Source organism: Varroa jacobsoni, unplaced genomic scaffold (assembly GCF_002532875.2).
Source record: "Varroa jacobsoni isolate VJ856 unplaced genomic scaffold, vjacob_1.0 scaffold_1436, whole genome shotgun sequence".
In the NCBI taxonomy this organism is placed as follows: Eukaryota; Metazoa; Arthropoda; class Arachnida; order Mesostigmata; family Varroidae; genus Varroa; species Varroa jacobsoni.
The window spans coordinates 67,744-72,927 of record NW_019214338.1 but is presented as its reverse complement, the minus strand read 5'-3'; positions in this window follow the sequence as shown (position 1 = coordinate 72,927).

Genomic DNA, 5,184 nt, shown 5'->3' with positions numbered 1-5,184 from the left:
ATTGTTTCCAAGAAGAACGGAGCTATTCTCGTATGTGTTTGTGTTTCTTTCACGAGACGATGCTTCGTGGTTAGTATCTGCTTTGGCAGACTTATTTGGTTAACTTTCTGTGCCGAATCGTTTACCTTGATATGGAATTTGCTCTCAATGTTTCCACAAAGCTCTCTTGTCTTAGTGAGATGTAAAGTAAAGATGAAGTCGTAGTTATTTTTCTAATCTATTTTAGCTAGACTAGCCATTATACTCTAATGCCATTGATGTGAATTCAAATCTGAGTGGTAGAAAAGAATCTCTATGAGTAGAATAGAAAAGAGTGCACTGACCCCAGGCTCCTTCAAATTTGGTTAAGTTCTTGACGTGAGCTCGTCGAAGGGTCACGTTTGACTAATGTAAATATTATCATGTCCCCTATTTAAAATGAAGAAAGATTCAAATGTTCTTTTCGTTCACGGTCGCCTTTGCTAGCTTTTATCACAAGTGTGTGTGCACTACTGAGAAGGTCCGGCTTTGTAGGTGAAAGACACTCTTTCCTTTGCTTTTGCCCAGACGAGTTCAGGGATATCCCAAAACTTTTTCACGAGATTTGGCTTTATACACAGAAATATTCATGGTCATGTTCAGGCATAAATTTAAATTGCGTAGGTAGACCTAACGGTCAGCATAGTCAATAAAAGTGTTTTTTTAGATACCAGAAGCGGCCCAGGGTACGTGCTCCAACACTGGCGACGGTCAAGGCTTGTTAAGCGATGGCCGTGCTTGGCCCAGAGAGGAACCAATGTATTCATATAACTCTATCTATATTTTTACCTCCAGACTCTTTTACAAACAGTCATATCAAGTCCGGTCACAACAAGTGAAATACAGCGCTAGAAAAGACGCCATTTTCAGAGAGCCACGTAGGAGTCGGTCGGCGTATAAACGTTCGATCTTTTCGCTCGGATAAAATAAGGAGGAGACCTGTGTTAATGTTGGCGAGACAGCTAGAAGTTGTTTATGTCAGTCGCCGTCGCCGGTGCTATATACAAGGCAAACAGTGAAGCAAGAATATCGTAGCTTACCATATTGGCACCGTATGTACGGTACAGGACAAAAGGCCTGATCTTCTCGAACTTCGCCGACGTCGCTTCTTTTAGATGGCTATTACCGCGCGAAATAATGGAGTCTTTCGGAGCCTGAAGACGAAACGCTGTTTCCTCTAGCAACGTCACTGTTTACTATTACAAACAAATAAACAGACAAATATAGATATTGATTAGGTGTCTTCAAGGCGAGCTTTTCCTGAAAGCGGGCTGAGAAATTAAGCGACGGCAGGTACCCAGCAGGTAATATACTTTTGCGCTTAACCTCGAAACGGAGCCTTCTTTCAGGATCAGAGTAAGTTATTCAACATATTTGTCTCGCTAGCTAGGTAGCTGCTATCGGAAATGCTCGCGTTCTATATACATATATAACAGGAACGGGAAAGTAGTTTTATTTGCTATTTCAACGCACAATTTCCACTGCGTACCCTTCGTTTCTAATACGAGTAGAAATTAAATAATAGAACCCTATCAATCAGTCAATCAATGTGGTACATTCGATGTGATATAAAGGTTTCAGGCTCAAATTTAAATCTCTAAAATAATTCAAAATTTCGAAAATTCTAATTTTAGCGTATCGTTCATCCAACTACTGAACTATGATAAGTGTCGATCATCTAGCAACGTATATTTTTGCGCCGAAAAATTGAATGAATATATTTTATAAGCGAACACTCAATAAGAGGTAATCTATAAAACATGGAACATAACAGCAACGATAGCTTTGATTTTTAATTAAATAAGCCATTGCGCTGTCTTTAGGAATTGAACGAATATAGCTAGTCTTCCTGTTGATATACACGGCGTTCGTTTATAAATGGATAATCGCGTAATAGATTCATAGACTCTCTATCTCTCTTAGGGGGTACACACAGATATAGTGGAATCGACGATTCGGACCAAAAAAAGCTAGACCATATGGGGTGGGCGGAGCGTAAAACCCATCTATGGGAACGTAGTACTTCTTTCTTCGCTGAGCGTAAAAACGAGTCCGCAATGTACGTAAGGGACACAAGTGCGTAAGGACGAAGCTCACGAATTGCGGCAATGCCGTTGTTCGAAGTTCGTTTGGTAGAAGCCTTCTTTTACATGTGTCCTAGCTTTGTTTAGGTGTTTTGGAATGTTGTCAAATATACGCCTAATTTGGTGGTTGGTGATTTAGCCGACACTGCCGCTTAGATGCCATAAGATATCTATGTAAATTCAATTAAAAAAAATATATCCATTATAATCCCGTGAGTGTATTCGTGGGTAGCATGAATAATTCAAACGTTGGCACAACCAGCTCAGACGATGTTAGCTAACGTCCGCTAACTTCCAGGATTCTAACTCGTAAGTAAGATACTCGGGTGTTTTAATTCTAAGCTAATCCTGCGGTGACCTCACGCAGAACGGGATCGATATCAATACAACGTTTTTTTGAGCATGTTCGAAATCCAACAAGAGATGACGTTTCGCCACGTTTCTATACTAATTAATGTTGTTAAGTGAAATGAGTCAAACAGACTCAGCCGGTTTAATTCGCTGTTGATACGACTAGCACCCTTTGACATTGTAGTAGCACCTGTATCTTTAGACAGAAATCTCTGTGTTCTACCACCTTTCGGTAAAGCCACAGTTACCCCCACCCGTACAGACTAGCTCTCTGTCATTCGTTTCGTAATCCACTATCAGGATTAGATCCACTGCCAGGAACATCAGTTAAACAGACGAGATAGCACGTCCATGAGCGGTGAAGCTTTGCAGACAACTTAAACAGCGGAGACGGGACGGCGGCTGTGATGTTACGAACTACGTTATTAGTATTACTCGGAACGGTTTCTGTATCTCCCTCGACTCCATTCCTATCTTTTGCTCCACTCCATTTCTATCTTTTCTGTGAGTCCACGACAAGAGAAAAACAGAAACAATTATGATACACAGTCGAAAAGCCCCCGAAGCCCGTGGTTACTGCGTTTGACCAAGATATAGCGTAATTGTGGCGGTTCGACGGCGGGACTCGATGATTCCTGGTCACCATAGCCATTTCGAAGAGGAGAAAGAAATCTCCCTAGCGAAAGTGCCGTTGCTAGTGGACAGCCCTGCCCAGCCCAAATTCACCTGCTAGCAGCGCCTCAGTTAGAGAGCTGAAATCACCCAGTCAGAAAAGATCCCCACTTTGCGAGACAAATAAGTTGGTTGTGACCGGGACCAAAAGAACCAGAAAGAATGAGCAGATGACAAGAAAACTTTGAGATAATGGAAGACACCGGAGAAGAGCGATGTACGTAATACATAACCAACGAATTTATCCCTACCCAGTGACACAAATCCTCTACGTCTGATGGACGAATGAAACTCCAGTAGAGGATGCCCCATATATGAAGTAGCTGTTGGGAAAAAGTAGAACGTTCAGTTGACAATGTTCCAAGAAGTCAGATGCTACACTTACCTGCTAGTTATAGACAGATAAAGTGCATGCTACTATAATAACAACTTCAGCTAGCTCCGAGATCAAGTTTAATATACGTGGCTATCTCGTAGATAGCAGATTCTCTGAGGTGCAGTGCATATCAAGTAATGGAAGCGTACTGACAATGTTAGCGTCGGTATGTGATATTAGACTGTTTCAAAATGTCTAGCATTTTCAGATTGCGAAATCGTCCTTCGATAAGGTACCAATAAAAAACAAGTGATAGTGCGGGTGATATCAGCGAAGGCCGATAATAAATGCTATGGACTTTGATGTTTTAAAAGGAACTCATTAATGAGCCTTTACAACAAAAAATACATTACCAGTGATTGTTTTACAAACATTTGGGTGTATGTTGATAAGCAGACACCCTATTGAGGGCCATTCTGATAATATACATACACAGTGCTGTAAGGAAATGATGTTGTTCTCGAAGACGCGATACGGTCATCGACGCCATCGTTTTGGTTTTTTTGACAGGAGCTGCCGGCGCGTTTGCTAGCTTCGCATTTACAAATGAGGCTATACTTTTATTCAAGTTGCTAGTAGGACCTTACTGAAAAGGCCCATTACGTCATATGCATTACTTATATTCTCCTCTATTCCTGAGCGAATAATTATATCTATTTAAATACGGTTCTATTAGGAACGGTGCTCACGGTGCGGATCAACGTCATAACTGCATGATTGTCATACAATTGAATCGGCACCGCGATGCCCTACTGCTACTAGCATTGGAGGGCTACGAGTGCCTTTAGTAGACATCATGTCCTGCACGAATTCGGTTTAAGGAAATAATTCTACTGAAAGCACTCGCTTCCGATTCATAGGGTGTGTGCAGTGTCAACTGGTACGCAGACGTTAGAGGACCCGCGAAGCGATAACCCAAAAACCTTAGCTATGCTTTGTTAATACGCAGCAGTGGATATGTTATGTGTTTTTTACTAGCAACTTTGTATATCTACTTGCATCTACACCGAGAAATTCACTTCAAACGCCTATTTTGACTGTGATAACCGTGCGCAGACGCTCGAAGATAATACACAAAAGCGGTCCGTTTATCCACAATCTTATTATAGTTATATTCGTATGGCCTTACTAGGACCTCTATTATGCGGATAGATGGTAATTTGTTATTATCTGTTAATGAACAAAATTGTAACGATCTGAGTCTGTGAGACCACTAGTAGGCAACAGCGAAATATTGCTTCGGCTTGAAATAGCTCTCAACGAAGCTGAAATTGTGAACGCACTTTTTTCTTCGTGATGAAGCACTCTCGAGAACTGTGCCACAAGTTAACTATACATGCACAACAGTATAATATATAATTGAACCTTACATGTCGCAATTGCATTGAAATCAACAACTTTTTATCTACTACCCGTAAAGTTTCCTTACTTGTCTAGCGGTATAGTCTGCGAGCACGAATATAGCATATATACTACAGGCCTTTGATGCTTTCTCTCGGGGTCAGCTCCCTCACTCACCCAGGAAAGGGTAGTCCACAGGTCCCTTCCTGGTGAAGGAGGATTACCCGCTAGAAGAGCCAATGTGCCCGCACATGTCAGAACCCATCAGCGTACGCTGACTGGAACTGCGTGCGCGAATAGTACGCGGCGGCGGCAGCGGCAGTGGCGGCGGCGGCGGCGGCG